This window comes from Psammomys obesus, unplaced genomic scaffold, assembly GCF_907164565.1.
Source record: "Psammomys obesus unplaced genomic scaffold, mPsaObe1.curated_primary_1811, whole genome shotgun sequence".
In the NCBI taxonomy this organism is placed as follows: Eukaryota; Metazoa; Chordata; class Mammalia; order Rodentia; family Muridae; genus Psammomys; species Psammomys obesus.
The window spans coordinates 11,851,631-11,860,465 of NW_026588752.1; positions in this window are offsets into that span (position 1 = coordinate 11,851,631).

Below are 8,835 nucleotides of genomic sequence, written 5' to 3' on the forward strand. Positions count from 1 at the left end.
AAAAAGCGCCTCTAACTAGATTGAGAATATTAAAGCTGATAACACATGAATACTATGTGTCAATAGAAATACCGCGGAAGCCAAATGGGATTTTAAACTTTCTGGGGGCCACATTTTCAAAAGTAAGTACATTTGAAAACATTTAACCCAATGCATCCAAAATGTTAGGGACTGCAATCCCTAATCATTGTAAAGAATACTTAAAACCAGATGCTACAAAGAGAATCCTCAAAAAAAAAAAAAAAAAAAAAAAGAGAATCCTCTGTGTGTGTATTACACATATGCAACAGTTGATGCAGGCTAGGAGTTACGAAACTGGAGAACTCATATTCGAAGGTCACTGAACTGGGAATCAAGACCGCACAGTGCCGTATTTACTAGCAGCCAAAAGGGCAGCTAGGCGGTCCGACCGAAGACAGCACCGACCCGGGAGGCGGCTACTGAGAACTCAGGTTCCGGGAAAGCAGGAGTTCCGCCTGCGGACGCCCAGTTCTTCCCTCCCGCCGCCCGCACTTACCTCTCTCCCCACACTTCTGCAGAGAAGGCTGCTGCAACCGGAGGACAGTCCAGAGATCACCGGGCGCCCAAACTCGTGACACTAAATCCAACTCAGCACAGAAAACCCATCCTAGTCATTCGGCTGAACGGCTGCTAAGTAAGCGCCGGAGTTTTTGAATACCGTCCTCGCGAGAACTCGCATTTCTCACGAGATGTGTTGCCCAATCCGAGCCTCCGCCACACACAAGATGGGCGTCTTGCAGCGACTGCGCAGGCGCAGGCGGCGCACCCGGGACTTTTAGGTTTTTCTGCGCGTCAGTGTTTCTAACTGTCTGCTTACAGTGAACCGTGTTTCTGAGTTTCATTTATTTGGCGTCGTCTTTAGCAGCGCCATTGTAGGGGACCGTGTCGCCGGACCAGAAGGTGAAGCCAGCCCCACACGGGCCTGCGTGCTGTGGCCTCTGGTAGCTAAGGCGTTGAGTTTCACCCGAGCCAGCCCAGTGCCACATTCCACATGGATCCTCCCAGTTAGGCCCGCCGACGACCCTTCCAAGTCACGGCGTCTTTCATCTTACCGAGGCACTCAGAGTCTCCCCGCAAAGAAATGTGACCTGTCAAAGTGAGAGGACAGCTGGAACGCCAGCTGGTTCTGCAGTACAGAGCGATCGCGGGCGTGTTTAAATAGAAGTGTCTTATAAATGTGCTTATTTCTTTTAAAAGTTAAGAATTTGGAAATCTGGAGAGTTCTGGTAAATGGCACGTGGCATCTTGTTTATCTAAGGACTTGACTGTATGTTTTTTTTTTTTACCATGTTTTTCTGTGTTGAATCTTCCCCATCAGTAGATGAAGATGATGAAGTTGCAGAAGTTAATCGAAAACTTCCCGACCCCAGTTAACCGCATCCCCATTTTTGTTTGTTTTTCTTTATGTGACGACTGAAAAAGTTTTCACTATTCAATTTCTGTATTATTATTGTTGTTGTTGTTTAGATTTTTGAGACAAGGGCTTCATGTAACCCTCTCTGGCTGTCCTGGAACTCTCCTGTTTCTTTTAATATTTTTGTACTCCACCTGTGGTCTGGTCTTAAACCAGTACAGTGAATTGTCTCTACACAAGTCACCAGTGTGTGTGTGTGTGTGTGTGTGTGTGCGTGTTTAATGCAGGCCAAACATGCACTGTGCACCAGCACCCCCAGTGACTTCTACCCTTCAGTGTCCAGTAGTTAATATTATTTTCCCCTCTTCCTGCATTTGGCAGAGTTGAATGCCTCCAAGTTTTAATATCTTGATGTGCCATACTCCTTGACTTTCTGCCTTCATCTCCACTTGTAGGCCTGTATTTCTGATACAGCTAGACCAGATTTTAAAGGCTTGAACTGGTTTTTGAGATGAGCAACAGTGATCCTTCAAGGAGATATAATCATCAGTGAGTTCTCAAATAAGCAAATTTTATTTCTTCCATCATTTTAAAATTCCTCAACTCATGAGTCAGGAAGATAACCTTTTGCCTTGGCCAGCCATGTTAGTTGCAACTGGTAACTGAAATCTTTATGAGTGCCTTGTTTTGTTCTTTGATTCAAGGGAAGGTAAATCATATATTATCTCTCATGTAAAGGATCAAGTGGCCACAGTGAGGTAGACAGAAAGATGTGATAAAATGTACAATGGAGGAGTTGCTCACAACATAGCTATATTAATTACATGTATTTTATACTTACAGAAATTCATATATATATGAATGATATATGCCCCTACATAGAAGGAGCTGTGTGAAAGAAACAGTATATTTTGTGTGGATATTAATTTTTTAAAAAAATTACAAACCACTGACACAAAGCAGGGCCTTTAAAGATGACAGAGCTAAGGAAAATGAATTCAAGGAGGAGAAGACTGTGCTCACAAAGTCTCAAAAGCCACTCATCTTGTAATTGTTAAATGAAGTTCATAGGAGAACACTGATTTGGAGTAGTCTACACTGACCCACTACACAAAAGTACCATGTAATCACTTGTGCGAACTGGCACACGAATAGCTGAGCTTCAAAGCCATCTTCAGTGGCCAGATGCTTCAACTCAGGTGAATGCTGATCGGGGACCCAGTTAAGCTGTCTCTATTTCTTAATTGTTTCCTGTCCACAAATACTGTCTGATCTTGTTGTTAGAAGGAGTTAATTGAATTTCTTTGATTCTGAGGGTTGCTTTTTTGTAGCATCATAAATAAAAGTCAGCTATGATTGTTAAAATAAATTTGCTGTGATTTTTGTCTTTTTTAATTTAATTTTTATTTTTTATATTAATTACAGTTTATTCACTTTATATCCCAGCTGTAGCCCCCTCCCTCAATCCCTCCTAATCCCACCCTCCCTCCCCTACCTCCTCCCATGCCCCTCTCCAAGTCCACTGATAGGGGAGGTCCTCCTCCCCTTCTATAATGCTCACTTCGGCAGCACATATACTAAAATTGGAACGATTTTTGTCTTTTTTGACTAGTTAAGTCATTGGTTAGGAATGCCCTGGATAGAGTGCAGCCAGTACCATCACTAGACACTAGAAGTCACAAGTGACATCAGTTTTAGATAGCTTCGTAGATGAACATGAACTCTTTCATAGTTCTAAGTACAGTTCTCCCAAATCAGATTCAAGTCCACATACATGTCCTACATGTCAAAGGTTTGTGGGATCTTTTGTGTCTGTCATTTTCATTTTACATAACAGATGGTGCATTCTTCCTCATATGATAGTGGGTTCACCAAACATAGAAAAGGCCTCTGAATTCTGAGAAGCAATAAAAATATCCACTCCAACTTCCGTTAAAACTCCTAATACTAGCCAGGCATGGTGGCACACACCTTTAATTTTAGCACGTGGGAGGCAGAGGCAGGCAGATCTCAGTGAGTTCGAAGTCAACCTGATTGATCTACAAAGTGAGTCTAGGACAGCCAGGCCACACAGAGAAACCCTGTCACAAAAAAAAAAAAAAAAAAAAAAAAAACGAAAATAAAACAAAATCCTAATACTACAGCTATTCAAGTGCTGGTTGGATGTTGCAATAAACTTGTCATCACTCTTTCATTGTGACAGTACTAATTCACGTGTTAGACGTGGTGTATTGGGGATGTTGCATCATCTTGAAAATCTATTTTGATGCAAACTGACTTCATGGTTTAGAGCACTACAGAGGAAAAGCACTGTACTTAAGAAGCTTAGAGTTTAGTGAAAGAGGCACCTACCAAATTATTCTTAACTGGAGGATGTCCTCAACGTCCTTGTTCTTTCGTTATTAAATAGGTCTGCAAGCTAGACTTCTTTGAGACCAGGCAAAAATAAGTACAGGACTCTTCAGACACCTAGCAGTCTGAACAAAACTGGATTAATTAATAAAGTTCCGTGATTGATAGAATGGGTTGAGAAAAGTTTTAGAAATTATGATGAAGGATGTGTCCATTGAAGCCTGCAGAATAGCTGGACAAAGCAAAGAAAGGAACTGTCTGTGTTCGGGATGGGATTGTCCTAACCCGTGGAATAAATAGGGCAATAAGGATCTAACACAGTGGTCCTCAACCTTCCTAATACCACAACCCTTTAATACAGTTCTTCATGTTGTGGTGACCCCCAACAATAAAAATGCCATTGCTATGTCATAACTGTAATTACAGCAAAATTACAGTTATGACAGTTATACAGATATATATCTGTATATACAGATATTTACATTACAATACATCTGTAAATACCATTTCCAATGGTCTTAGGTAACCCCCATGATCAGGCCATTTGGCTCCAAAGGGATTGCAACCCACGGGTTGAGAACTACTGAACTAACATGAGAAAGAAGAAACATGAGGCAGGTTGAAAATCAAATTGACATAGCTCCCAGTGTGACAGTCAGTTATCAGAAAGAGTAACTGTCCAGGAAGGCAGATTTGGGTGCTTAATAGTAATAATGAAGCCTAGCATGCAGTCTCTTCCTGCACCACCTTTAAATCCTAATGAGCCCTATTGCTATGTTCCTTCACTCGTCAATGTTATGCTGTCTCACTGTAAGGTAGGGATTAACTGTAGAGGGATTTTAATTTAGAACATGACTGCTCTGGCAAGAGATCACATCCAAAGACTTTCTAGGTCTGTGTGATCCAGCTGGACTACAGACATGCCTAATTTAATCCCAGGAGACAGAGGCATGCAGATCTTTGAGTTCAGGGCCAGCCTAGTATAGAGCAATTTTTAGGTAAAGAAAAGCTTAGGTCCAGGCTTGTTGGTACATGCCTTTAATCCCAGCACTCAGGAGACAGAGGCATGCAGAACTCTTTAGTTCTAGTCAGTGCTTTCAGTCAGTTTGGTTGAGTCAGTGAGTGAGAGACAGTGCAGAGTTGTTGAATTTGTGGCAGTTCAGTTTGTAGAATTCAGAGGCAGTTTTTAATGGGAGTTTTACAGAGTGAAGTTGAGGAGAGAACAAACTAGACACAGGTGAAGACAGAATGACTGAGAGAATGAGAGGGAGCCAGAATATTAAAACAGATTGATAGAGTTAGTTTGAGGCCAAGCAGAGCTATGAGAAACTGAGAGAAGCCAGATTGAATCAGTCAGCTTAGAGAGGAGTTTTGAGCCAGAACAGCTGAATTGAACCAGCCAGCCCGAATTCAGAAAGAGCTAGAGAGGGTGAGCTTATTAAACAGTAAGTCTCAGAGGCTGAAAACATTCTAGGCCCAGATTAGATTATACGAAGGCTAGAAGCTTCCAGGAGTAGACCGGGGTTAGCAGACAGAGGCAGTGAGCCTCCGAGATGACAATGACCTCGGGTGAATAAAGGCTACTCTTAAAATTAACTTCCTCTTTTTCCTGCACAAAGCACTGGGTACTTTTATAAACAATTCATCTTTCCCTCCATGTTCAAACATGTGGATTCTTTAGAGCTGATTCTGCCATTCTTCCAGTATACTTTTGCCTCTAGGGTTCTCAACATTTTGATTACAGAAACTGGTTGAAAAATGGCCTCTGAATGACAAGCCAATGCAGTTTTCCATTGAGACTTCTGGGGAAATGGATTGTGTTAATTCCCTCTGTTGTGGACTGAACTGTGGTCACCTGAGAAGATAGTGGCCCTCCAGAACATTGTGCTTTAGAGCTTCCAGCTACCATCTGGCTTGAGAAAGAAATGAAAAGCTGGGATGCAGGTAGAGAATGATAAAGATTCTAATTTGTGCCATTTGAATGCCTCAAGCCTTCCACAAAGCTACAGCTATTCATTATTCTGTATAGCTTTTCAAATAGCTTCAATTTGAGGTCTCTGTTGTTTGGAAGATAAAATGGCCTAACTGATGTACCGTAATGCTTCTATTTGAGATTAAGCTCCTCAGCGCTCAGCTCTGAATAAGACATCTGTACCACACCCTTCCTCTCAAGGCTGAAAGCCAATTGCACAGGAGGGGGTGAGAAGATGGTAAGATCCAGGGATGGGGGATGACTGCAGTGACACTGTTCTCCCAGACATGAAGGGTTCATCCTATCCATGAACTCAAAGATGCAGTGACTACAAGTACAAGACAGACAGAAGTAAGCGAGTCACAAAGCACAGGAGCAGTTGGAAATCAGTGGCTGTCAGGGAAGTCCATTGTCTTTAGAAATACAGCCACTGAGGGGCTGTCCATGCTCCAGTTAATGGCCCTGCACCCATCCATGCACATACTGGCAGCATTAAGTCGACTTGCTGCATTTAGAAAAAAAAAAAAAATACCTGAAGTTGGGAAAGGAAGGTGGTGAGTTGATGGGGAGGAACTTTGATGGGGAGGAACTATAAGGGAGGAAATGGAGGTGAGCTTGATCACAACACATACAACATTTATGTATTATATTATTGAACAATGAAATAAAATAACAATACCACTGTCTGAACTTAAATGGACCCCCCAGACTGTTAGGTTCTGAGTCAAAATGGAGTGTCTTAAGTCTTAAGGTCTCTATGAGGTCTCAAACTGGTCATGCTAAACCTTTCTGAGAGATTTAGCTAGCAATCTCTCAGAAAAGATAGATAGATAGATAGATAGATAGATAGATAGATAGATAGATAGATAGATAGATAGATAGATAGATAGTCCCCTCATCCCACCTCCCTCTTCCTCCGTGCCGCTCTTTCTCCCTTTCTCTTTAGAAAAGGACAGGCCTTCCATGAATATCAACCCACCATGGCATATCAAGTTGCAGTCAAACTAGGCACCTCCTCTCCTACTAAGGCTAGACCAGGCAACCCAGTAGGACAAAAGGGTCTTAAATGCAGGCAACAGGGTATGAGACAGCCCCTGCTTCTACTGGTAGAAGTTCCACAAGAAGACCAAGCTACACAACTGTAACATTTGTGCAGCGGGCCAAGGTCAGTACCATGCAGGCTCCCTGGTTGGTGGTTCAGTCTCTGTGAGCTCCTATGGGCTCTGGTTAGTTGCTCCTTTAATCCTTCCTCTCCCTTCAGGATTCCTCACGTTCCACTTAATGTTCGGCTGTGGGTCTCTGCATCCGTTTCCATCAGTTGCTGGGTGATGACTGTCTGATGACAACTGGGCTAGGCACCAATCTATGAGTATAGCAGAGTATCATTAGGAATCATTTCATTAACTTTTTTTTTTTTTTGCCAGTCATGTTTGGTTCTATCCTAGGTCTCTGGGCTATCCAGCCTCTGGTTCCTGACCCTCCATCGAGTGTCAGAGGTGGGATTACTCTCCTGGCATGGATCTCAAGATGGACCAGTCATTGGTTGGCTAGTGCCATAATTTCTGCTCCACCTTTACCCCTACATATCTTGTAGGCAGAAAAAATTGTAGGTCGAAGGTTTTGTGGCTGAATTGGACTTCCCTCCAGTAGAAGTCTTGCCTGGTTTCGGGAAATGGCTGCTTCAGGGTCCCTACCCCCAATTGCTTGGAGTCTTAACTAGGAATACCCTCATAGATTCCTGGGAGTTTCCATTTGCTAGGTTTCTAGCTCATCCCAGAGATGCCCCCCGCCCCCATTCCAGTTTTTTCTCCCAGTAATCTCTCCCTCCATCCTTTCCCTACCTGGTCTTTGTTCCTTTTCCCATCCCTTCCCTCATCCAGTGCTTCCTCTTGTCCACCCAAGATGCCTATTCTACTTCCCCTCAGTGAAATTCAACCATCCCCCCTTAAGCCCACCTTGCTACTTAGCTTCTTTGGGTCTGTGACATGTTTTTTTTTTTTCACTTTATGGTTAATATCCACTTATGAGTGAGTATATACCGTGTTTTTCTTTCTGGGTTTGGATTACTTCACTCTGAATGATCTTTTCTAGTTCCATCCATTTGCAAATTCCATGATATCTTTGTTTTTAGCAGGTGAGTAATATTCTATTGTTTAAATGTACCACATTTTCTTTATCCATTCTTTAGTTGAGGGTCACCTAGGGTGTTTACAGTTTCTAACTATTATGAATAAAACTGCTATGAACATAGTTGATCAAGTGTCCTAGTGGTATGTTGGAGCATCCTTTGATCATATGCTCAGGAGTGCTATAGCTGGGTCTTGATTCCCAGTTTCCTGAAAAATTGCCATATTGATTTCCAATATGGCTGTACAAGTTTGTACTCCCACCAGCAATGGAGGAATGCTCCCCTTGCTCCAGTCCTCACAAGCATGAGCTGTTACTCGGGTTTTGATCTTAGCTGTTCTGATGGGTCATTTTGATTTGCATTTCCCTGATGACAAAGAACATTGAACATTTCTTTAAGAGCTTCTTGGACATTAGAGAGTCCTCTGTTGAGAATTCTTTGTTTAGAGCTGTACCCCATTTTAAATTGGATTATTTGGTTTGTTGATGCCTAATTTCTTGAGTTATTTATATATTTTGGATATCACCTCTTTGTCAGAGGTAGGGATTGGTGGAGATATTTTCCCATTCTGTAGATTGATGTTTTGTCCTTTTGATTGTATCCTTTACCTTACTGAAGCCTTTTATTTTAATGAGGTCCTATTCATTACTTGTCAGTCTTAGTCCCTGCATGATTGGTGTTCTGTTCAGGAAGTTGGCTCCTAATTCTGTGCCAATGCTATTCCCACTTTCTCTTCTATCAAGTTTAGTGTATCTGGTTTTATGTTGAGGTCTTTGATACACTAGGACTTCAGTTTTGTGCATAGTGATAGAAATGGATTTATTTGCATTCTTCCACATGCTGGTATTCAGTTAGACCAGCACCCTTCGTTGAATATTCTTTCTTTTTTTCCATGGTATAATTTTGGCTCCTTTGTCAAAAATCACGTGTACATAGGTGTGTGATTTACCTCTGGGTCTTCTATTTGATTCCACTGATACACCTGTTTGTTTTTATGGCAATACCGTG